This window comes from Ptychodera flava, chromosome 7 (genome assembly GCF_041260155.1).
Source record: "Ptychodera flava strain L36383 chromosome 7, AS_Pfla_20210202, whole genome shotgun sequence".
In the NCBI taxonomy this organism is placed as follows: domain Eukaryota; kingdom Metazoa; phylum Hemichordata; class Enteropneusta; family Ptychoderidae; genus Ptychodera; species Ptychodera flava.
In genome coordinates, this window is record NC_091934.1 from 29,937,938 (window position 1) to 29,965,318 (window position 27,381).

General features: G+C 37.7%; 1 long non-coding RNA gene across 1 annotated transcript; it reads right to left on the minus strand.

The window, feature by feature from the left end:
- Positions 1 to 1,262: 1,262 nt before the first annotated feature.
- On the minus strand, positions 1,263 to 4,400 carry LOC139136192 (uncharacterized). Its single transcript, XR_011553145.1, has 3 exons — positions 4,361 to 4,400; positions 1,748 to 1,933; positions 1,263 to 1,366 (listed from the first exon to the last, which is right to left on the minus strand). It is a non-coding gene; the product is annotated as an uncharacterized lncRNA (long non-coding RNA).
- Between the last annotated feature and the right edge of the window lie 22,981 nt (positions 4,401 to 27,381).

Consider the following 27,381-nt stretch of genomic DNA (forward strand, 5'->3'; position numbering starts at 1 on the left):
AGATGAATGTTCAGTCACGGTTCTACTGTATGTCACACAATTTATGTATCATTTGCTGCATGCTGTCTTGTAGCGTCTGATGTAAATCCACCCCACTGAGAAGGAACTCGTCATGGCGTCTCAAACAAAACATTTTAGTAGTTTAACAGTTTTTTTGAAGTTAAGAACATAGACAGTACAGGGGGACTTCCTTCCTCAACTGACTTTGTTCAGAACTACTATTATATAGGCAACATGATGTTTGACCAGTACATAGGCCTAGGGGTAATTACGATTGCTCAGAACAGCCATTTTATCCAATCACACACGCGCTTCGTGAAAGATGTTAAAACATTGGGCTGATCTAACATTTGAAGATAAACATTGAGAACAATAGTTTCTATGCACGTGTTAAAATCCCAAGCAAGCAAGTTTCTGTGTGAGGAAAAGTTTGAATCGGTATTTATGAGATCATTCTATGAGAGTTAAACCTTCAGAGCGATATCCATCAGTCTATCTTCCCTTGTATTCAAGATAATTAGCTCTGTTTATAACTTTCCTACCTTCGACAAACAATTCGACATAAATTTGATAAAACAATATTGTCTTCTCATACATGTAAGTCGGGGCTCACTAAAGCTACAATGACTGCACAGCTAAACAAAATGCTTATATATCAACTCGCGACTTTCTTGCATGTCTCCGTATCTTCTTTGGTTTCAACTTGAAATTCTGTCTCAGGCGATGCTGTCTCAGATTGACTTTCGTCCGACACAAGTTCCGAACTGATGGGTGGTTTTCCGTAGTACTCAGACATTAGATTGGCAAGATCCACAATCTTGTAATCAGAAAGTGATGGTAAAACAAATTAATCAAGTTCTCTTGAAAGTTTATAAATATGCCTTCAGCGAAAGTGCTATGCGTGTTGTCCTCTTAAAAATACCATATACCCAGTGGTGAACGAAAATGATGTATGTCATATTATGTTAAAACTATATGTAAAAAGGAAACTCATTCACTCACAAGAGACGTATATCTTTGTTTTCCGGCATTTTGTTATAAATTCAAATACAGGTTTTAGTGTGATAATAAGGGGGATAGTGAAATTAAAATAGCTATGGGAAAGCATCAAATATTTCTCCGGATATTTTCTAACGTCACACGGTGATGTCCTACCTTGTCTTTCAAATTACGGTGATGCTGTTGGCATATATTGAGTAGGAACTTCACGAACGAAGCATCAAATGCGGCAGATGCAAAGCGCATACGTCTGCACAGCTCCATATGACAGAATTCACAGAGTTTAGGCTTTCCCATCTTTGGTCGTCAAGGTAAAGATCGTCATCACCATTTGCATAGAAACCGAGAGCCATTTTCATCAGAATATCTAGAAAAATACAACACATGATGTGAATTACATCATGCCCTCGGTTCTCGGTTGAATTAAGTTGTGTATTGTTGTCGTCGTGTGCATTGCGCTTGATCACTTCAGGCAGTGGATGTCGCTTTATAGTTCGCTGGTGTAGACATGCAACCTTTTCCATTTCACGTTTAACATCCAGGTATTTGTGGATGTAGCTGCTATATGAAATTTGTGGCTTTCAAAGACAGTTGCAAAACAGGAAAGAAAATGAAAGCTAAATCAAAGGGCAAACGCAAATTCTCTTTATAACCAGCAGTTCGTTTTTTTTTTCATTGAATTTAAAATTTATGATGTCATTTTTGTACACGGTCTAGAATTGCACTAGATAATTTCAGTGATACCAACCCAAACAACCATCAATGCTAGCTATGCGATCTGCAACGGCCATCCTTTCTCCCCTTGCAGTTTTGTTGACAGCCGCATTTATTGCATCGAGCACGTCCTTTGCTTCTTCGGCTTCCATTTCAGGGAGACTACACACCAGGGTCTCCACAAATGCACAGGTTTCCATCACCTTCTCGTCCTCGCACTCTGAAACGACAGTATTATCATAGAAATCCCATCCCTTGGTGAGCTGAGATAGAATTTATTACATGCCTCGACGTTAGCGCAAATATGTGCATTGATTTGAATAGGAACATCCGGGAGTTAGCGGGCGTGGTGAACGATATACCGACCGGTTTCCATAGTTACCCGGTCCGGTGAAGCCCTTCGACGTTTTCGACGTCAAAATAGACGCTTAACGCTAGACGTAAAATATCAGTGCGCGCACTGTTTTTTTTAACTTTCGTTAAAATCTGTTTGCTGCTGCTCGATAATGGTAAAAGGTGTGTTAATGCCCTGCATGTAACCAAATGTCATATAGCGTTAACTGTGAAAGGCATGTAATAAAATATTATTGCCTGAATACATGGTTTATGTGCCCTCGCAGCAGGAATAAATTTGCCCTCCTGGCGTCGGGCAAATTGTCACCTGCTCTTGGCATATAAACCCATGTATTCAGGCAACAATACATAGTACAATACAAACTGGGGTATTTGAGAGTGTGAGAGACATCCCATCTCAGACGATTGGTCTGCAGAATTTTTTTGCTCATCCTACCTCCAATACTTAAAAACCAATTTACTTCAGAAATACTGTAATTAATTGCATTATTATTATATTGTATTATTACTCTAGAACAATATACTTATAGTGTGCATTCATTCACTTTAACCAACCTGTGCAAAACGTAATTTTACCATTAAATGTTGTATTCTGGCTGCTATAGCTTTAAAGCATTAGATAATTATATTTTGGGATGTATTAGACAAAGTAACAACATTAAACTGGTGCTTATGTCGATATTTATACAGGAAACATCCAAAACCCATTCACTTTGAAGTGCGTCTTCTGCCCGCACTGTATGTCTGCTTTAATTGTCGGTTGGATAGGGAATGACCAATAATCATTCCTTACATAAAATATTTTCCGGTAGCATAATATACTGTACAGAATAGGAAAAACGACCCTACAAGCTTACCTATGAACACCAACCCCAAGATATGAGGATCAGCTTCTGCGCAAAGGAGTGACAGTGAAATAGTCAATAATTTGGCATCGAATTTATTCATTATTCATGGTGTCTGTTGAAGAACAGTTTCAGTGAGAGAAAAAGAGTTCAATTTCTCTAAATTTAATCGTTCCAAAGCCTTGAACAAAGCCTTTAGCTGGATCGAGGCTGAGTCCTGTAACAGCTATACGAAACAGTGCAAAAGCCATCAATAAGTATACGGTGAAACTTACCGTTCAATCTGTGTACAAAAATTACACTAAAAATAATGTCATTTTGATTGCGAGTAAAAGGCCGTGTGGAAAAATGGATGGTTATAATATATTTGATTTATTGCACGTTTTTTCATCCGCGACCAATTGTTCCGAGTTTAGAAATCCGTTCATGGCACCAAGGAAGAGAGTCACGTGTTCAGAGTTTGATATTGTTACTCGTTAATTCAAACTTTTAAGGGGGCGCTGCATCCAACACAGTGTACCTTTTGCTCTAAAATCACTTTTTCGCAAATATTCATTCAATTTTCATTAATTTGTTAACCCAAGATTAAAATATCGCTTGGGTTCACCTTTTAGCTTGTCAAGCAGTTGTAAGTTAAAGAACTGTTTATTTATGCAAACGTATGCAAATAACCCCTTTCCTGGCTTGTTTGTCTTCCAAATTTCAAAATTTCCAAAGAACTTAACTTCACTCTTGCTGGGTCAATTTTTCGGAAATTTTCACATTATGTTCTTTAAATACTACATAACAAAACTGTTGGCAATGAAGTGCTTACAATTCGAATAAGAGACATTTTAGATTTGCCAATCATACTATTAATCATTTTTTGATGTCAGTCTTTAAACCCTGGCCATTTTAGAATGAGGATAGATAAAGCGAAATAAAATTGTCGTTTTATCCTACCTATACTCTTCTTTCTAGTGAAATATTACATTTTTAGAAAATAGCTTCAAGTTTTCGACGTAAATTAATTTTTATCATTAATACCAAAATTAAGGTTTTTACCCAAAATATACACCCACTTTCATCCTTGCAGTAAATACTGCTACCACACTAAACTTTAGAGTCTCTGCTTTTTGAAAATATATAGTGTGAGGGGGTTTTCTTGTCATCTTTGATGATAAATATTGCTTTGAAAAAACTGTGTTGGCAACATGCAGTTTCACCTTAACTACAGGCATTTGATTTACGTTTACAAATTAGAAAATTGTTCTCGTCAAACTAACATTTTAATGAATGACTGGATCCACCGCTATTGAAACTCATAGGAAAAATCAAGTATCTTGTCCTTCATTGTTCAGTTTTATCATGATCTGCAGTTATTGAAACATCACTGTATTTAGCAAATTGAAGTCGAATGCACATACAGTGAACAATGGTCTTTATAAGCAACTGCCAGTGAAACTTACGAGTTGTCAAATTTTCATGTATGCCACTGATGTCTTCAATAGCTTTAGCTGTCTCGTTGTTGTCACTATAGAGATCAAGTTTGCTGAGTCAACGCCGTATGGTCTTTTCCGATCCCTCACTCTTCCCCAAAAGCTCATACAAGAATGGTACAGCTCTTCGCTTGATCTGAAGTAAAAGTTGTTGGAGAGGATTAGATTTGCCACACACGTGTCAGTAAATGGTTACTAGAAGAACGACAAACATGCATGGGCCACATTAAAAATTTCACACTGTAAAGATATGGAAATACCAGCAAATGGGATTCCTAGAAGCTTTGTACAGAAGGGTGAGTCGCACGCCGAAACAATAAAATGATAAGACGATTTCGAAGGCTTCGGTAATTGAAGTCCACACGTTTTTGAGCAACAACTCCGACGGCTTCAACTGTGATTTACTATATATCAAGTAAGAAGATGAGGATTTTACTACACACGTTTCCTTGATTCTCTCTGAAGGGCGGGACTTATTAAACACGCATCTTTTCCCTAAAACAATTATACTGGTTGAGCCAGCCACAAGTGTTATCGCCTGCCCGCCTATTAGTATACGACTTTCTGCCAGCCTAAGCGCACCTAAATGACCATTTCAGAAAGCGTAGACATAACTAGTTTTACAACAAATAATTTCAGTGCTTGAAACGAAAACCGTTCTTATATTATTTGTTTCATTTTGACGTTTACATTTTCTGCAACTTGTTCAGAAAAAGATAACTTGCCTCTTTAACGTTTGCACCTTGTATTTTTTTAATCCTTCTCCCGATGAAACAAGGTATGATATAGTTCATATGAAAACTTATTTTTCGGTTCTTTAGGATATCGCAATCAAATTCATTGACTTCAATCAAAGCTTCAGTATAAAATAAAAGTCCCAAACTAAAGTCACGTTACATACTCGAAGATATGTAACGGACGAAGCATGTAATTATGTAAATTCCTATTTTTTCCAAGCATTGAACTTTTGGAGAATTACAACTTTGTTACACATCAACTCACTGTCTTCATTCTTAGATAGCTCTGATAAGTTTTCCAACCCTTCTACTGGTCCTTCAATAGAAAACGCATAATGCCTCCCTTGCAAGCTTTCCTGCAGAAATCCAGTGATAATCGCAATTGCTCCTGCAAATATGATAAAGTGTATGTAAGGAAAATACGTTAGGAATTCAGTTGAAATCCCGTTGTTTAAGTAGTATTCCCTTACCAGCTAGACTTTGTACGAACAGATAAAGACAATTGACCGGTTTACGTTATCTCTAGAGACAAAAGTCTAACTTAATTCAAAAATGATACATTTCGATTGTTTTCATAGCTGGCTTAATTCTTTTTTACGTTCAAGTCCTGAAATCTGATCTATATACATGTAGATAATGGCGAATAACTCATTAGCATATACATTGACAAACCCTGACCTATTGAGCAAGTTTGCAACTTAAATTTACCAGTTCCCTTTTCGTCATTGACTAGATCCAATTCCTTATCTTTGTTGATCACGTAGTTTAGAATCAGACACGCAGGAAAGCTTTGCTCGGGGTGTCGGATCCCTTGTAGAAATGTAGAACTCGTTTGGCCTTCTGATTATCGAAGTATTTGTTGTTTGATTTCGATTTTACTAAATTATGAATAATGTGCAAAGGTGACGAGATTTAACTCCATCTTCTCAGTAAATGGAAATTGTAACATTTAGATTAAGGTCAATGAAATAAATCACAGCTTTAAAATGCCTCGGTCACATGTCATAGAATAAAACACATAGGAGAAAGACATTACTTAATCTGAAAGGCTAAATTTAGTAAATGTATGTTTACTTAGCTTTATGTGAGTTAAACAGCACCGATACATCAATTTCATCGCTGTTGACTTCACAATTTAGTTATATTCGACTTGACTGTGTATTGGAACGTATTACACTAACAAATCAGCATTGATTCTGTTTTCAATAAGCCTAGAGATTTAAGTATGTATTGCTAACCAGGAAAGATAGAAATACACGATTGGAACAAAATTAGGAATACGATAAGAGTAATTATCAGGTAAGTGTCATGAAATCGAAAATTTTTGAATTTTACAATTTGATCGAATAGTATTGGTGATCGGCAGAACAAATGAATGAAAGGATTAGGGCGGTCAGTTAACATATATGAACTGTTTTCTTTGAAATACTATACAGAGGTAGCGAGGGTACAGTAAGCCACACACCCGAAGTTGTTGGAATTTATTCCTATCCAGGATAAATAAGAATTTTACACCATTTTATTCGAAAATAGCTACAGAGAGGGGGATTTCCCTCCCCTCCCTGTAGCCCTTAAAAATACCTACCCGAAGCCATAGCAACGCTCATTGACACATGAGCCTATTGTGCAAGCGTATGCAGTGAGGTGACAGATGGTAGCTGGTCTATAAATAACTCCATAGGGAACTTCGTGGCATGTAGCAACATTTATTGTTTATCTGTGTACACTATGGTGTTGAGACATGTCGCGCAGAGCTTGCCCCTTATACGTATTGTAACGTGACTGACATGTATAGACATGTACGTGTGAGTTCCTACAGATGCGTCGAACTACGTCTATATAAAGGGGTTTTACCAGTGTAACCACTCAGTGGACCACGGGAGCGTGAGCCAGGTAGTACTAGTAAGTGTTACTCTTCCCACTAAAATAGTATAGACTTTAATCTACTATTCTCAACAGAGACCATTGCATCACTTACAGAAACAGATTCAATGTTCGGATTTATAAAAAAGTTCGCTATTCAGTTCTGACTGCTTCTGATCTTTAGTGAAGTATTAGTATACCTCTCATGCTACGACGTGGCACATTAACATTTTCATTTATAATGGTATCTGATTCGTGGAACGCTTTTGTAGTAAAGTAGTCCACATGTTCATAGAGAAAACTTTTACCATTGTTGTAATACCCAGCAGTATCTCTCGCGAGGGTGTCATCCTTAATTGTTTCATACCTCATCTCTATATTTTCCAATTTATAATTGGGTGTAATAACATGATTACTGACAAGTAATTGGGTGGCAGGTGCCAACATAATTTCCCATTCGATATGACTCCCTAACGCTGATGGATATGCAACTCCATGACCTGTTATGAGGGGATGGCCAGACGAATAGCATATTTTGTTTTATATACGTCATAAAGTAAACTATTGTCTACGACAGCGGCTTCTGCATCGGCCGCGCCACTTCTCAATTTTCTTAGATTTTTGTTCTGAATTCCGTAAAGCGTCATGTTCGTTCTCTCCTTTTTATGTTTGAAGAGATCACGATAACATTCAATGAGGTGGTAGTTACACAAATCGAGAAGATTCTGCCCCTCAAATTTTAGAACCATACGCTCGATTATATTTTTAGCAACATTTTGCACTACTCGGTTATCTTCATGGCCTGTTACTACGAGATCAAAAACCAAATCTAAAGTATCCGGAACTAGGACTACCCCACTTTCTAGCTTTGGACATCTTACGTAAAGCCTCTCGCCTGGCTTTGCATCACTTCAATTGAACATAACCACATGATGAGTCCTTACTGCCTTCGTTCCCTGCGGTATTTTCAGCCTTTTTTTCGCATCAGTGTTAGTTTCAGGAATTTCCTTTAACTGTTTTCTAACTTATCTTTCCTGTAGCGGAATTTTAACTCTTTCACTCTTAAGCTCATTAAGACGCATATTCGCAATCCTTAATTCATCAACAAAAGATCTGTAGTCGGGGTTTAGATTATTCCATTCATCGATCCTATTTTCGATAGCATGTATTCTAACTGCATTATCGCTAAAATAAATCTGTAATTTCAGTTCTGAGTAGTCCTATATCTCTGGGTGCCAGCTCCTCGGCTGGCACTCTCAATTGTAAAACATCTTCAGAACGCAATGTATAACTCACATAGTCGGGCTCTGCGCTAGAGCGGTCCTCTAATAATCTTTTAAGTTCACTTCCTCCTTTAAGTCTTTTTAATGTGGAGAGCTTATAAAATCCACCTCCTCTATCTTTTGTCAGATAAGATCTTTACCCCTAAGTTCAGATTTCGCAATAAATGCGTCTCGTGTATCCTTATCAGTAATATTATTCTCGTCTAAGAACTGTTTATCCATACTTTTTTTTACTTTCTACTATAAGTTTAGTCCGAAGATCCACCTGCGGGCTATCCAGTAAAGGGTCGGGGTTTGCAAAGGGATCATCGTCGATAAAAGATGTTCTAGCAGTAGCATCATCATCATCATCCAATTTGCATCATCTAAATTCTGGAGTTCTATATTTTCTTCTTCTTCTCCTGTTGCCATATTGTCTCTCTATATTACTACAATTATTTTTATCATCCCTTACATATACAGTAAAAAATGCACATCTCAGTTGTTGAAAGTGTTGAACAATTGGCCGACTATATCGAAAGAACTAGTGCTGCATATCGCCGCAGTTATAAATTGATGGGTCGAATTGATATGGCTCTTAATATTACTAAGGGAATTCTTGTAAGTTCAGCCGTCATAGCAGCCATTCCAACAGTTCCAGTACTGTTAGCCTTAACTCCTATACCAGGTGTTGTTATTGATGTAATACAAGGAAAAACAGGAGTATCAAAGAGGCGAGAGAAATATAAACATTATTATGTTCAATATAAACAGCTGCTTACTCAAATACAAGAAAAAGCCACAACAACAGAAAACGCCTCAGACCTTATTCAAAACATATTTCATCAGGCACTAGAAATACAAAAACAAGAAGGATTTAGTCCCCCACTTGAGCGTTACATGAGACTGTAAGGTTTGAATGGTTATGATAGTTAACACCGTAGCGTTTCTGAAGGGGACTCCGTCCTATCGGCCATGTTTCTGCCAACCATTCGCCCGTGTCTGGATCATATAATGTATACGTTTGATATCATTTGGCGCCATCATATTTTACTATGCCTTTCGCTCCAGATTTCACCGGCTTTTTTTGACAAACTGTATATAATGTGACTACTTGACCTCCTCCCTAAGGAACACACCATTTTCAAACAGATCCTTATAGTCTTTAAAGGGCAGATATTTTCTAACACAAACATCTTTTATCCCCTTATATTTTTTCGTCTCCAAAGTTGGAGTCCAAAGGCATACACTTTCGAACGAATGCCAACAAATTCAAGAATAGGTTTTCAATTCAACTCATATTTAAATTTACTTATCCCTTCGGAACGCACCTTTTTATTAATCTTAGGGAAATTGGGGCCGTTCATACCCACTATGACATATAGACTCCCCACCATTCTTTTCCACATCTTTCCTAACTATATTATTGAAAGTTACGCCTGGGGAAGGAAGAGGCACACTGTATGTGAAACTGTCAGTATCCATGTAGGCTAATATGATACCTGGGAACTGCTTTCGGAAGTAATTGTAATGCATATCATACATATGCAGCTTAGAAAATTCAAGTACTGTCGCGGCAATGAAGACTGGCTTTACATACATGTTCATCCGTTTTCAGTTCTAGTAGGACACTGTCGCAGGAATCACCATCCTCTAAACTAGTTATGTCAGTTATATCTTTCGTCTTTGGATAATACTTCTGAATTTTTTACGACCATTATCGTTACTTTGTGATTCGCCACAAATTTAAAGTCTCTGTATTTTTGTACATATTCTATTGTCTTACCGAACATTGCATTATTCATCAGCTTAAAGAAATTCTTTTCAAAATCATTTCTCGCATTTTTCCTTTCCTGTATTAAAGTCAATATATTTCTCAAGACACTATGTCTCTTTGAAGGCAAGCGCGCGATGAATCTTTTTCAGCTACATCCCCATCCAAAGATAGAATTAGAGTAACCTGTAATGTACGACGTACTTCTCTCTATCCCATACACTTGTGATCAGTCAAGTACCATGGCCCGGAAATTCATGATGATGTGGCGCGAGAGGTAGATCATGATGTTCTTCATGTTAGTGTGTTTTAATTATTATTATTATTAATTCTTTATTTCGGACAATGAGCATGTCCATATATATAAATGGTTACAGGATTGGGAAAAAAGAATGATACAAAAAAGGTTACATCAAGAAATATTCATTTATGGGTTAGACCATGAAGACATATTTCTGAACAAAGATTAGAAGACTGAATTTATCCATCTTTCCTCAAGTCAGAAGTGAAGTACACAACATCATACACCTTACGTATAATTAAGTTCTCACTCATAGAGACCCTTTTCATCAAACTATTGATTTGCTTTCTAAGCAAAGCATCAAAAGTGTCAATCCTATTATATACAAACATAGTACCAGCACTGCTGCGTCTGTCATATCATAGAAGTATACGACCAGCATTATTGTAAGCAACTTTCAATTGTTTCAGGGCGCTTTTATTATAGCTGACCCATAAGTTACCACCATACAATTGATAGCAATATGATTTAAATAGTTTACATTTAACACTCTGAGAACACATAGAAAATTTTCTCAAAAGCATGTTAGCAGAGATATAAAAAGATCTCCTCTGACGCTCGATATCAGAATTGTCACTGAAGGTATTTGTCTACAGATAGCCGAGGTGTTTTTTCTTTTCGGTATTCTAGGTCTACTTCTAGAAAGCAGGGTGGGAATCTGTTCCAATCAAAGTCAGCTGTTCGAGCGAACCACTCTTCTGTCGTCATCCAATGAAATCCCCCACTGGCTATGGCTGGCTCATTGCCATCAGTATTGTTGGCATCAAGATATTTTATTTCGGTTAACGGTTTCTCCGGATTGTAATCTCCACCTATCTCGCCTGTAGCATAAGCTGGATGATTTGTCTGTAAGTAATGAATATTACACTGACTGATACCACCTCGAATTCTGTATGAAAGCTATCTGCTCAGCATCCTGTATGAGTTTAAACTTATGCCGGTGTAAAATAACATAGCATCCCATGTCAGGCCGGGGTGCTGACATATTGTGGGCTGGATCCAGCTTATATATGTCTAAACATGTGTCATGGAAATTTTCGAACACGTTCGCGAGAAGAAGAATGTCAGTCTCACAACAGAATTTCATATGTAGCGGAGTCCAGTTACTTTTGTATCCTCTAAGTGCCAACCACTCCAAGAAATAACCACCCTCAGTTGCTCTAGTTAGAGTAGATTTATTCAAGAAGCGGTGAAAACTGGATAAATACAGAGATTAAAATACAAGGTCATTCATTTCTATACCGGAGAGTCGAGGTAAATCAAGTTCAAAGTAAACGGAAGAAAAGAACTAAATTCTACTAAAAATATCTAAGCACTTCATTGAAAATGGTCCTCTAAATAATTTGAAAGTCATTAAAGGAAATCAACTTACATCGTTGCGCCTACAGTCCTATTTTTGGCTCGAGTGTTTGTGAGATCCTCGTGACATGTCTTCTTGCTTTTAAGACAGTGGAAGAAAAACGTGTCTGCGTAGGTGTAATTTAATCTTTAACCTTGTAATTGTTTTACCAAAAGTTTCTTGACCTTTGTGTCAGAGGGCCTTAACAAAGATAGAGGGCGATCTTCTGAAAATGTAGTTGGGGTCATGAAGGGTCAATCCAACACACCATATAATCTTTAATCGTCCAATACCCAACTTTGTCCCATACCCACGATGCGTGTTCCTGATTGGACTCCGAAATCCCATCTTCCTTTAGTTCGCTATAACATTCGTGTCTCGGTGGGAGCTCTTCCTCTTCTAGTCTGTCAACCGAGTCTAAGTATTCGTACGGGAAGAAACCTTTCTTCTGCTGAATGTGTGGGTACGGAAGTGGTATCACCCTTCCATCCTTTGGCATAGTCGCGGCCAACTTATCGAGCGAGTCTTTCATTAGTTGGATACTGTCTATAAACTTTATAGAAAAGCGACGTAACACTGTCTCCCTCTTCTTATTTGGCCACTTTCCACCAACAACCATTGAGGCGTGAAAAATAAATGTTTTCATAGACACATAATTCCTCCATTCCATGGTAAATTTTCGGCTTACTGTCGGGCAGGGGTGGCCATCGTTTAATTATAATGTAGAAATGCAAATTGGAATGTGCAGGCTGGTGGCACGTTCGCCACCCTCCTCTATGATTGCCTCAGTATCTGCATAAATGACGTAGGGGACAACCACCTTCTTCCGGTGGCCTTCGAATTGACACACTTCCTTAGGAAAAATTGACTGAGCGATGTCTGTCCCACAGTACGCCTTATGTACGTCCAACTCTTCAGTCTTCGCAAAACCTCGCCACAATCCATACACATACCCTTCTGCCTGTGCTTATTCTTATGATATAGAACTAAGAAGGCGATTTAATTTAGTAATTGGTACATAGTGGCCCCTTGGAGATGCAATGTCGCGTGAGCTGCCGTCACCAACTATCAGTAAGATATTAGCTATCTGTGCTCTATATAACACAGTTATACCGGACGGGTCGGGATCATTTTCGTAGATCTGAAATACTTGTAAACTTCACGCCCGGATTTTGCTGCTCGAAGTGCTTGTACACGGTCGGATCAGCGGGCGTAGGAAAGGGAATACCATCCCAACAGTAATCACCGACGAACGGCGTGTAGTATTCCAGTGCTTCCTTACCTGACCGCATTTCTTCTTGGAAAACTCGACCATCGCTAACTTTGAACTTGCCAGGACTGTGTATTGGAAGCTGTGAGTGTCGACACTACCATTAGGACCAAAAGTTAGAACCAGATTGCTTACACAATGCTTATTTTTAGCTCACATTTGGTTATACCAATGTGAGTTTATCGTATAAGCTGAAGTCGATGGCGTCTGTATGTATGTGTGTATGTATGTATGTATGTATGTATGTATGTACAGTATGTCCGTCAACATCAAAAACATGCAAACCGCTGCAAGTTTCAGCTTGGTATTTGGTGTGTTGATGCATCCTGGGCTATAGATAGGATTTTGTTCAAATGAAGTCTGCATTGCCAAAATTATGCAAATGAGCTTACAAAATGTGAAAATGGTCAAGAATTAATTAACTCAAGAACTGCTCTTTTGATTGCTCTGAAAATTTGTGTGTAAGTACCTTAGGTGAACCTTATACAGTTTTACAAATATTGTGAAGATATCATTAATTTTGTATTTTTGCTGAATTTTTTGGTGATTTTTCTCATTTTCAGTAAAAATTCTTCTTCTCTGAAACCGCCAGCCCAATGGCTCTCAAATTTGGGTTGGATCTTTGCGAGGGTGTTACTCTTCTAATTTGTTGAAATTATGACAAAATTGGGAAAATACTATTTTGGAGCGATTTTGTCATTTTTGGTCAAAAAATCTTAAAAAGTATTTTCTTTTTAAAACCCCTGGACAGACAGCTTTTATATGTGGTATACAGACGTACAGAGATGACAATAGTTAGATATGTGGAAATTGTCCTGAAATATAGAAATTTGTATTTTTAAGACAATATTGTCATTTTTGGTCAAGAAAACTTGTTCTCAAAATTACTTGTTTGATAGCTTTGTAATTTGGTATAAAGTCCCAGGGGATGTTATCAGACAAATTTCTGCTCAAAGTGTTGGGAAACCCCGAAATTTGTATATTTTAGGTAATTTTCTCAGTTTGTGACCTTAAATGACCTACACCAACCCAGGATAAGTTGTGAGACCGTTTTGAAGGCTGTGAACATAATTTTGTCATATTTGGTATCAATTTGTAGGAAATTTTGATCCAGAAAACAAAGTTGAGGTGAATTTTTTCATTGCGGACCAATTTTTGCAACTTTTCTATGTAAGACATACAAGAACTGATGACAAATTTGGATCCAGGATAATTCCAGATGTCGTAATCACCGCCCACAGTGGGAGGCATTTCACTATCTGTAACTAACTTAAGTGCTGTTTACATTAGAATGATAACACTCATCCAATTAAGTAAAACTCCCCAAGGTTTTAAATACATTTCCTGTCATCTGGCGTTATGTAATACCAAGGGATGGAACATTTGATATTCAGGAGGGGCTAGGGTCTAGAAGATTGATGAGGTAGCATTACTTTTTTACCAGATCCCTTGTACATTTTTTTACCCGCTCCCACCTTTTCTTTTTATCAAGCCTTCTCTGTCTATTTTTTGTTGTTGACATTTCCTTATGTATTTAGGATCTGCTTGTCTCATTGCTATAGAAGTTGATATGCATGTTCCTAAAGATGAAGTCCAGTACCTAAGTTGGAGACCTTATTTGCTTTTGACATTCTTGTTTTTCCTGGTTTAAATATTTCTCAAATGGACACATTTCAAACCAAATGTGAGCACACTGTCCTTGACGGTATTTTTATAACCATTGAGGGAGTTTGACGGTGCCGGCCTCCAGTAGAACTTCTACCAATCTTACTTCAAAATTAAGTATCTCCTCGAGAACGAGGCCGGAACCATCAACAGCATCAATGTATCAAACAAATGGTCGAAGCGAACTATTAATTCTCGTTTCACATCTGATTCCGATCCTACTTCTCTTTTGTGTATTTATCTTTTAATGGGGCGCTGTTGACCTTAACTATGTGAGCCACGTGTGTGAGGCCGCTCCACAAAACCTCCAGTTTTCAGTCTCTTTTGTGAAGAGTTTCCAGTTTAAAGACGGTCAATAGTACTTGTGACCACTCAAGGTTCAGTGGCGGATAAAATGGGTGTTACATTGATGGAATGGCGGCAGAGAATTGGAAATTTCCTTCAACCCAGGCAAGCGAAGACGTGCAGTGGATGCCATATTGGAATTAAGGACAAAGTGACGGTGAGCTCCTTTATACGGCTAACTTTGGTTCTGTGTCTTCCGTCATGCGGGGACATAGAGACAAAGGGACAAAACAGGCAACTATCTGGCACTACTCGTATGAGGCAAAGTAGATTAACCGAGGGATAGTTTGCTACTGCTAGTCCAGAATCCGACACTTCGCCAACACATACGCAACACCATGACTCGTACAGCGAGAACATTGTGAATCAGCTGAAGACTTTCATCAATGCCAAAATCTCGTCACTCCACCAGTCACTTGATGAGAGATTCACAGGTTAGAAGAAATGGCAGAAAGGAGGTCAAGTGAGTTGAAAGAAGGAAAGAGCGTAGAAAAGGAACTATGTGAAGCCAATAAACGTATCGCAGAGTTAGAGGCTGAGAACACACAATGAATTGAGAAACAAAATGGAAAGGATGGAATCACAACAGGACTATAATAGTGGTCAGCTTCGGCGAAACAATTTGATTATCCATGGATTAAACAAGTTGTCAATGAAACCTGGGACGATACAGAGACAAAGGTTCGAGATTTTATCACCCAGAAACTGGAATTGAAGGTGAGTCGATGGAAATAGAAAGAGCCCATACACTGAGTAAAGCGAGAACCAACCCGCAACCCATCGTCGTCAAATTTAATAAATACAAAGATAGAGAGAAGGCATTTCATGAGAGCAGAAACCTGTCTCGGGACAGCGGATTGAGGGTATCAGAAGATTTGCCCCCTCTTGTTCGTGAGAAATGTAGGAAATTAGGACCATTCCTTGAAGCCGCAAGAAAAGACAACAAGAGAGCATCTCTGCCCTATGACATAGGCGTAGGAACCGGGGGGGCAGGGGGGGCGGCCGCCCCCCCAATGCTGAAGTTGGGGGGGCAAAGGTATACTTTTGCCCCCCCAACTTTTACAAATACACATTGACTACGGCTAGCTGTCCTAACTATTGCTGAGTGCTATGTAGGGAGTTAAACAACTGGAGTTAAGGCGCCGTAAAATAAATTCTTTGTTTGCCGTCCGCGTGCGGGTAGGTTTTTGGACGAAATCTGAAAAACAAACACAGATCGTATGATCGAAAATACGGCGGGATGTGCTCTCCTTTGTTCGCGATGTCGCAGTAATTTACTTTAATGTCGCAAAAACGCAAATGTCGTACGATCGTTTCCATACAAATCAGATTACCTATCTTAAAGGGGTACATCAACCGCTGTACGTAAAGTGTACATGTGCACCTCCTGTTGTAGCGGACTGCAGTGTACCATAAGTGAAGATAAATCAACCGTTTCACAAGTTGATTTCTCCCTCAAAGTTTTCAAATTGGCGGAAGTGCTTAAAATCTTTTTGGTCTCCATACAAGACGGATCGAAAACAATTCTTGACTGGTTTAGCTTCGAATAAGGAACGGAACTGAATTTCCATCAGCTTTTCCACGATCCGCGATTGATCACGATGTTGGATCTGCACCGTGGCAAGCAGGTACCGCCGGTGAAATGTTCCGAGTTGTTGTTGAATGCTCCAAATAGTTCGTACGCGGTGGAAGTTGCCCTTACTTTGAACATTTTTTTCTGCTAAAAAACGATTTGGACATTTCATAAGTGCGGATTAGAATTCAGTTTTCAAAATAGCAATGGCCATTCGGTATTGCTGTCTTGAAAAGCAGAATATTTAGCATTTTAGTATGCAATAGCAGTTTTCTGTCATTAATATGCAAAAATAACTATTAAACCGCATTTTTGGCAAGAACGATGATATCAAAACCTGCTAGTGTTATAATGAATACAAAAACTCACACTAATTCCTATGAATTTATGGCTCAGACTACAACTGAGCTGCAACAACGACCGCGTATGAAAAGATTTGTCCGAATTTCAGGCAGGGGTGTCTGAAGTCGCGCGTGCAGCTATATTTAGTAACAAACCTGACATCGCGATCAGCGCTATTGGAATTCGGCTAAAAATAGTTGATACACAAAATTCAGAATAAATAGCCTTTAAAGTTACAGCTAATGGAGCATTTAACTCAACAGAAACAGTGATCAGGACTAGTATTTATTTGACACTTAAAAAGGAGGATTTGTACTCGAGGCTGTTATGATTTGTTCAGCTACCCACTCTTCTTACTGTAAAAATTGTAATTGTATGGAAGAGATAGTAGTTTCACCTTTTACCAAGATGTTTAGCATTTGTTTTCTGAGTGACAACTTCATACTTTGTTAGACTCAGTAACTTTTGCAGTTTTATATTTGGAATTTTCAGGTTTTGCAAGAACACCTTTTTGTTCTAAGCTTACCCCAACATGTTGAAATACATAGTGTACAGTTGTCAAACAAGTGCTACTCGTTTTTCTCCTATTATCTCATTACCTAATCTTGGCCTGCTTTTACTCATGGACTCGTCTTAGCTTGTTGAGAGGTGCTGGTAATCTTCGATCGACTACACGAGATGTTCAGAGTTCGTTGGTACTACATCGACTTTTATTTCTCGGTAGACAAGCTTGACAGCTGCCATCGCCCAAGATACGCTTCTCCAATTGTCTGTCCTCCTGCCCTGTCTGTCGTCTTTTTCTCTCTTGTCCTTTGTATTCCCTTTCCCGTATTATTTTAGAATGGGATTTTAAACGTTATGTTTAAGGCTTGGTTTGGATCATATGATAGATATGAATTAAAGATGGAAATATACGTCCAATCGTAAACATCAATACAGATCTCGATCTTAAATGTACATGTCATAATTAATATACAAATGTCACTTAGACATGTTGCAAATTGAAGCCATTGCGTAAACGGTGAAGTTCTTATGTTCCTTCTTAGGTGTTGATTCAAATACATTTCGTTTTCTTCAAACTTCGTAAACATCGTTGTAATACGTAATTTGCATCTTTTACATTTGTCGCAAATCTACTTTTTATTCATAATTGAGATCTTGTTATTTTAATAGTTTTACTCTTGCCTATGACTACCTAGTGCATAAACCTCCGTAAGAGACAAACTATAGATCTGCTAAATACAACCAGTTGATTACTATCACACTGTACATGTGGTACACTAGGGCCTATGTACTGGTATAGTGTTTATTGCCATTGTTTATTATGGAATTTTGTTCAGACTCACAGTCACCTAACTCTAAGTATGCTTGTTGTACTTAAACAAATATTACCTGTGTTTCCAGGCACTGCTTTCAACGTGCTTAATGAAGAGCATAAAAAACACTGCATTGTAAATGTAACAGATGATTTTTCATACTTGTGACCCATAAACCGATGGAAAGTTAAAGTTTATGCGATTGATCTATGTTGTGTGTTTGTTTTGGTTTTTTTTTTTTTGCTGGCTGGCTGGTAGGTTTTTCAAAATTCCAAGGACGGCAAACAAAGAATTTCTTTACACGGCCTAATACATAAAACACAAATATTGAGACATTGCCGTATGTGAAAGTAGTGGTGCTTTAATTACATTTTTTACTATTAAGATTGATTTTGGCCTGTTTTAATTATTTTAATTTATTCGTGTATGATTTAATATTTTAATTTATTCATATATGCAAATTTTAGATCGTAATTCATTCATCACCAGAATATAGGTTACCTTTGCCCCCCCCAACCGTGAATTGCTTCCTACGCCCCTGTATGATAAACTAGTCATTGAGGGGACTTGTTTTGTTGGACTCTACCAAGACACCACCAAAGTTGAAACAACTTCAGAATAGATAGGGGTGTGGCCAAGGTCGTGAATCTAACTCGTCCACAAGAAACAAAGTCGACACGGTTACGGCATATAGCACGAACGAAGATGTATCACTGTAAGATCAGCACAATAATATTTCAGAGACAATTTCTGTATTGGACAATCACTTATCATTCATAGTTTGGAACATAAATTGGTTAAAAATAAATGGAGCAGTTGTGACTTTTTACAATTTTTACACAATTTTCATTTAATCTTTTTGACTGAAACATGGGTTTTTACTGATCCTGGATTATCATTATTTGGCTATCAGAGCTATCATGTTAGTCGTAGAAAAGAAAACATCTTGGGAGATTTTCTGGAGGAATTAGTGTTTTCTCACCATTCATAATTTTGCAACAATGTCAAAATTTTAGCAAGTGTAAATACCGAGGATATTGACTAGGTGTTATTGGATATAAATAACCTCAAGATTGGTTTTGCAATTGTTTATTTTCCCCATGTGGTTCAAGTGATTATGCTGACGATCATAATTTTACCTACCTTGAAGATGAACTTGCCATTATATCAGGTAAATTTCCACATTTTCAATTTATTGTGTGTGGCGACTTTAACGCCAGAACTGCTTGTGGTATTGATTATATTGAATCTGATGACACTAAATTTATTCCTGTAAGTGATAACTATGTAACAGATGAAAACATTCCCCATAGAACTTCTATGGACCATACTGTCAATTCATATGGTTATTTATTGCTTGAATTTTGTAAACATACGGACTTGAGAATTGTAAACGGGAGATTATTTGATGACTGTAACAAAGGGAACTTTACATGTATAAAAGAGCAAGGGGGAGTGTAATTGATTATGTCATCACTAGCTATGTAAATTTTGAGAAGTTTTTACTACTTTTGTGTGTCCGATAGAATTGAATCAGACCACCAACCAATAATTTGCAATCTCAAGTATACATCTCCACAGACTCGGAGAGCTTCCAGTGAAATTGCCAATGAACAAACATATTATTGTAAATATATGTGGAATGAAAGGCATAAAGATTTGTTTAATGCCTTCTGGGAGGGTAGACAGGGGGAAAACTGCTTGAAAGATATTGTTGATGCCCTCAATAGTAGTGATATTACAAAAGCTGCTGCTGTGTTAATAACATCTATTCAGCCTTCTGTTGAGTGTATGAAAGTTAACGTTTCAAATGTATCCACCTCTTTTTCAAGAAGATGTAATTTTACTTGGTGGTTTGATACCGATTGTCATCTTATGAAGAATACAGTTCGTCGAGCTCTAAATTGTTTTAGAAATAGTAGGTCCATAGACTCCCTCAATACTTACACCAATCTCAGGAAAGATTACCAGTTGCTTTTGAAAAGAAAGAAGAATTGTTTTTATGACAGTGAGAAAATGAAAATGGCCAAAGATTTTTGGAAGGTTATCAACCCAAGTAAGTTCGAGTATTGAGGTTAAAGATTGGTATAACTATTTTTCAAACCTTTTCTCAGAAAATATTGTTCACTCTTCCACTGATGATAAGGACTTTTTTGAAGATGTACGTTCTTTTCTACAGAATTTAAACTTTACAGATACTGTTGATGTTTCTCATGTTGATATGGCTACACTTGATGCTGATATCACCTTGGAAGAACTAGAATGTGCTTTTTCTAGACTAAAAGCAAATAAAGCCCACAGGAATTGATGGTATTACTCAGAAATTTTAAAGCATTTACCACGGCAACTCAAGAGTACTATTGTTCTTATTTTTAATAATATACTTAATACTGGTTGTTTTCCGAAAGAATGGGCTGAAGGATTTATTGTACCTTTACACAAGAAAGGCTCAAAAGAATGTGTAAATAATTTCAGAGGTATAATACTTTTATCAACAATCAACAAATTTTCAGTGTCATCATTTATCAGAGATTACTATCTTGGTCTGATACTTACTTTTACTTATTGAAGAACAAGCAGGATTCTTATAAAAATATTCAACAGTAGATAATATTTTTATTAACACAATTGTCCAGAGATATGTAGCATTGAGTGGCAGATTATATTCACCTGTGTTCTGCTGCAGCAATTAAGGAGTAAATAAATAACAAACAAATCATAGCCAAAATCCAATATGGCGTCTTAACTAGCGCCCTCGTGCGGCCATTTTAAGAAATAGGTTTGTACACAATACACAGCAATATTGGCCTCAAGCATGAGTGCAATCCTTTATTTTGATTCAAAAAAGCCCAGGGTGTGAATTTTTTGTTAGCAAATATGAATCTAGTATGTTAAATTTTCAAATCTTCCAAAATATAAAGTTTTCAAGAAAAAAGAGACTGTAGACTGTAGTTTTAATAAATTTTTTTTTATAAATACAACATTGAAATTCATTGCAACAGAGTATTGTGTTAGGTTATTCATTAAATTAGTAGCTGTTATATTTCCATCCTCAAATTCAAAGCAATTGAACACCCCAATTGATATGAAACATTTGTAGGCCAATAGTTGCAAAGGAAAATATTTTTTCACTTTTTTTGTTTTTAATGTTAAACACATTGTCACGCTTTACTCCAAAAAGCAAGCTTTAAAACATCTACTATATGACTTGCCAACTCTGTGTCCGCATGCATAAATGTTTACTTATGAATTCAGTTCTGACAAGAATTCTTTTATAAACACAAACAGTGCAAATACAAATGTAAATCTTGAGTTTGGAAGCTAAATACTGTCTCGACACACCCTAGGGAGAACAGAAAGATAGTGCCCTTGAAATGAAATACACTATAATGAAATACTAATCAAAAGTTACAATAACATGACTTTGTATATTGTTTAGCGATATTTTCCCAAGTATTACAATCTGGTACCTGCTGGCAAATATATATATATATATATATATATATATAATATATATATTATATATATATATATATATATATATATATATGTGTGTGTGTGTGTGTGTGTGTGTGTGTGTGTGTGTGTGTGTGTGTGTAGGTGTGTGTGTAGGTGTGCGGGTGTTTGTGTGTGTGCGTGAAGAATATTTTACCATAAATGTAAATCTTTGCTGCACTGCTGCACAATCCTTCAACTTGGTACATACTAATATATTCATTTTGTAAATTTGATAATTCTCTTGCAAAGTATTAGTATTTCTGAAGTAAGCTGTACATGTATGATTGTCATATATTAACAATTTATGAAGCTTGGTACATGTAGTCTACAGAATAAAGTGACTGACACATATCAGATCAAAAGCTGATTCCACCCACACACACAAACCTTCCTTTTTGTTTGTTTCAGCAGTTATTACCTAGCACACAGTGTGTAGGAAGTATATCTGAATAATTATAAATCTTGAGTGGCATTATACATCAGTGAAGTTGTGCCTCATCAGTTCCATTATGTGTCCGAAGTTTTTAACTTGACATTGGCTACTGCTCATTGCTGTCTTCGGTGAAAGCACAATTGACAGTTGTAAGAGAAACTGGCAGAAATAGTGTTGTTTTCACCAGTAATGTCTACACCAATCACCGGTTTAGTTCACTGATATATCCTTCACACAGTAATGTGATCATGCGGTGAATACGTGAAAAACATTGATTTTTCATCACGTTGATAAGAAAATCACGGATCATTTTGAACATTGTATTAATCTTGCATCGATTGTAAAATAATGGACGATTTTACATTATAATTGGTGGTAGCACAGCGTGTCTTGCGTGTAAACAATACCGGTAACCATGCAAAACATGCCAACACGGCAATGGTAGTGTGCAACACGGCAGACTTTGAAAAAAACGTCATGCAACAGAAAAATAAGTCAGGACATGTGATATACAAATCTAATACAATAAGATCATGAGTAATGCAACAAAATTGGTTTGATCGATTTTAAAATTGATTTAATACCCAAAATCTCACGAAAATTTACAGCCCATCAGTCAAAAATCTTACATTATCAGCTGGTTAGTTGTCCGCGATGGCACAAGACCGCTAATTAATTTCCCATAGGCCACCACAGTAGCGTTGAGCTCGATTTCCTATTTTAAAACATTCAGCGGCACGAATCCTCTTAACAGGTGTTTAGTTAGGTCAATGTCAGCTTGACTACTGATTAATTTTTCGTGTGGGCAAGTCCACGGACATTTTGAGATAGCCCTCAGTGGTGTTTTTGACAAAATTCAGGCTTATTGTTATGATTTCTATTAGCCCTAGAACTCCTCAAATTACCACTAAATGCTTCAGCCATTACTCACAACAGTCTGCATTTTGAGTCAGACAGAAAAATATTTTTACAAAAATACTTGACGATAAAGTTCGAACCAAACAAGCATCCATGCAGATATCAAAACCTCAAGGTCTGCACTATTTTTCTTCCGATCTGTCTTCGTGATTGAATTACTGGTCTTGCGCCCGATGTTGAAAAAAAAACATCGTATTCTCAGCTTAAAATGGCACATATATCCTGGTTAATTCAATTATCGATGCATTTGAACAATAAATCGGAAAGAAGTGCAAGTATAGCCATGGCTGTGTAGCCTGCCGGGAAAGACGCCATATTGGAATGGAGTTCAATGGTTCGTTGTTTGTTTACTCAACCTAAGTTGCCAGACTTACAATAGGCAAAACACAGGTGTATTGTGCTTTCATCGATTTTGAAAAAGCCTTTGATCGCGTAAACCATTGTTTATTGTTTATAAACTGTACCAGGCTGGGTTCAAAGTCAAATTATTTTCTGTATTACGTTCCATGTATAGTAATGTAACAGCATGTATTCGTTCTCCTGCCGTATCACCGAGTTTTTAGGTGTGAGCTGGGAGTACAACAAGGTAGCATTTTGTCCCCCCTCTTGTTCACTTTGTTAAACAACGAAACGAAAACAAACAATGAACAAACAAATATTCATAAGCCACCAACAGAATACCTATTTAAATATGCTAAACAGTATTCTGAAAAACAACACATTCAAATTTAACAACAATTTCTACAAACAAATGAAACACAACAAACTGATCCACAGATCAGTATTGTAGCCTCCTACTGGATGAACAAAACACTGACAAGTTTTAAACCACAAACAGTGAAACAAAAATCCAAGGAGAGCAAGTATCAAAAAGCGACTGAGGAAGAGACCACACACTGGTTTCGAAACGTAGCGTCAAAGGATCACCCTGTCATTCGACAGCCAGATTACGGCTACGTCTCGCCATGGCTTATATCTACACCAATAGCCAAACACACAAAATCAAACACGAACACAGAGAACGAAAAAATAGTGTAGGCGATGTGTGCAGCCGCTTTCCCTTTATTACTTCCATATTTGCATAAACAGAGTCCATCTTTCTTTCTTCTGCCATACCATCGATGTCAATCGTGGCGATATCTTCAACTCGCTAGACTTCAGAAATTTTTTTCGTATTTCAACTCCGTCGAATTTTTTCGTACGCGACGCCGCTTTTTATGGAAATAGGTCGTAAGTTTTTGAAGTTTCCGAAGGATTGGTGTGTACTGTTCCCCTATCGGTACGGAAGGGGCGACAACCTTTTCATATTTATTTATAAATTCGTCTCTAAGATCATTGAAATCCCCCTCGGCTTTTTACCGAAGGGTTTTCTAGACCAAATCCGTGGCCTAAAGAATCTGTTATATCTGAGTGAGTCATGGTGTATGAGTAGTTCTGTGTGTCTAGCCCCCTATTTAAATCAAGTTGATGTATAACAGTATATCAGCCAATTGGCTTATCTATTTATCTGTTTATATATCTCGCCTAATCTTTCTAAGTCGACTCCTACTTCCTCTTCCTCTTCTTGAAATTCTGGTTTATAAGGTAGTACACAAAATAACCTCTCTATGGTGAAAGAAAGACTAATCATACCGGCTCCGCTAGGGGAACGCTTAAATAAGCATGGTTTAAATGCCAACAATTCTATCTTACTACCTTTTCTAATATTACGAGGTACAATAGCAGGATTTTCTCTGGCTGGCAATCGGCACACTGTTTTAAAGCGACAGTCGATTTCTTGGGCTAGATCAATGCATGTAGCGAAATCGGAAGTGTGATTTCCCGCACATCTTTTAAACCGAAATTTAAAATACTTTGTCTGTGTATCACTCCCTTGCTTCTGATACACTTTAGAAGGATTGTAAAATGTTACCGGGGCATTTGTAGAACCATACTTGGAGTGAGCGGCCAGACTTGCAGCGAAACTTTTAGCGGTGCTTGCATCAAAACTTTCACCTAAGCTCCGGGATACTATTAGATCGGTAAACTTTTGAAGACTCGGTCGCCAAGATACACACATTTCATCGCATGTGGTGGGATCTTTGGAACCATATTTAGGCTGATTGGAAAAATCACTTCTAACTCTAGGTCGTCAACATATATAATAGGATCTACATATTCACCAAATATGAATTTGTCGCCTCTGTCACTAATTTGAACGTCTCCACTTTCCAGTATTTTTATTGCATCTGAAATAGAAAGGATTGCCATTGTCTTACCGTAATATATCTTTACGGAAAATGATTAAAAAAACAATTCACATATATCGTTGTCCTCTGTTACGTCGGTGGGTTTCATTATGATACTTCCGTGTACAGTGTTGTTGTAGTTCTCGAGAAGTTGTGGTAGAATAGAGAGCCATTCACGTGTCTGTCTGTATGTGAAGTATTTCCACATCATGGTCTTCAAACTTCGATTGAATCGTTCTACAACACAGGCTTTTTTATCACTAAACGTGTGAAATAAGGAATGCCGACTCCTCCAACCTTTCTGCATTTTCCGGTTAGTAAATTCCCGCCCCTCATCTGTCTGAAGTTTGTCAGGTTGCCTCCCACTTTTCTTAATTACGTGTTGTAACGCCTCCAGAGTGTAATCAGCAGTTTTTGACTGGATAGGCCCGGCCAATGTATATTTACTGAGCACATCGATTACTGTTAGCATGTAACGAATGTTGTTATTCTCTTTTGTGAACGATGCAGACATTTCCACAAGATTCGCTTCCCACTGGGCGTCTATCGATGATACGAAGACATGCCGTCCACCACCACTTTGACTGCGAGGGACCGGTTTATGTAGATTATAAGTTAGCTGAGTTTGCAACTAGTCCTGCACCTCTTTCTTAGTAACTTTCAGTCCGCTGGCGTGTGCTGCCTCATATAATTTTTGTACACCTCAAAAACCAGTTCTCGGGTTGTAATACAGCTCTCTTAGAGTGCCTTCGGCGGAGCCTTCAGGCCTTCAGGTTCCTTTGGTTGAGCGTTCCATGATTAGCTATATTATACGAAAAATTGTACATCATACGGGTTACGTAAATAAAATAGTAGTTTACTGAATGGCCTACTTTTCAATTGTCTGACTAGGTCCGAGGTCTCCCGTTCTGACACCTCCATTCCATATTCTTTTATAATAGTCTTGTTGTCTGTCTTGCTCGGTGTGTAAAATAGTACTAACATCTGTATGTTTTCCCTGAAGGGTTTACTGATACTAGTATATTGTTGAGTCAGAACCCAGACAGATAATCCATCATGTCTGGCGCTGAAACCAAGTTTGACTAAAATGTGACTGCGCTTCTTCATATCTTTGGACGAGGCACAGTCGTTGAGGATTATGAGAGTGTCCCTACCAGCCCATTCGTCACATATGAAGGATAATGTTTCATCCACAGCATCGAGTCCGACTGGAAACACAAATACGTTGTCATCTGTGAAAATGAATTTTTTATTATACGTTTTATTGTTCATGAATATGGACAAATGAATACTACTTAGTCAAATTTTCCTAGGTATGGTCCGGTGAGGAGATTCATTACATACTCGGTTTCGCCAAAACTTGTCGGCCCAGTTACAATCATGTTGAATGGTGAGTCACGTACATTTTATCTATATGCTGTACATAAATGTAATGTATATGGCTAAAGATAACAAACCAGTTTTGCCGAATTCGTGAATTGGATCCGTACCAGCGTCTGCAACAGTAGTAAGTGTATCTGCTGCCTTCAGAACAATCCGACTTGTGTCGGCGTGGGGCGGTTTGTCCTGCCACTTCACAGCATCCTCGCCCCCATCCATCCCATGTTTAGCACTTTGACGGGTTTCTGTATTTACACCTCCATTTACCCCGAAGACCATAGTTTCTGTTGCGTATTGCAATTCATTATTATATCCTGCAATTGCCGACCCAAAAGAATGACCATTTTAAACGGCAAGAGAAGTAGATTGGGTGAAACAGCCATACCAAGGTGGACAGCCGTATTCATTATTGTGTCTTGATATCGCCTGTAACTGATGACTTTGTCGGTATTACGAATTTCATCTTCGAGGAGAACGCCGAATTCTTTTTGGACTTGTTGTGTGCTGCCAGTATCGTCCACTGTGGTACTACGAATATTCGCTTGTGCGCCAAGTATGCAATATACGTAGGCTTCAAGGCTTTCATTGAGGCGGGCGAGACCGGCCTTTGTTAGACCTGAGTCTCCCTTCAGAGGGATGAAACTATGGTATTGACCCTCCGATCCATCATTTTGAAAGAAATAATAGTGTGGTTTGTCTTTGTCAGGCAGCACATGTTTTTTCTTTCCAAAAATTTATGTGTGTAAT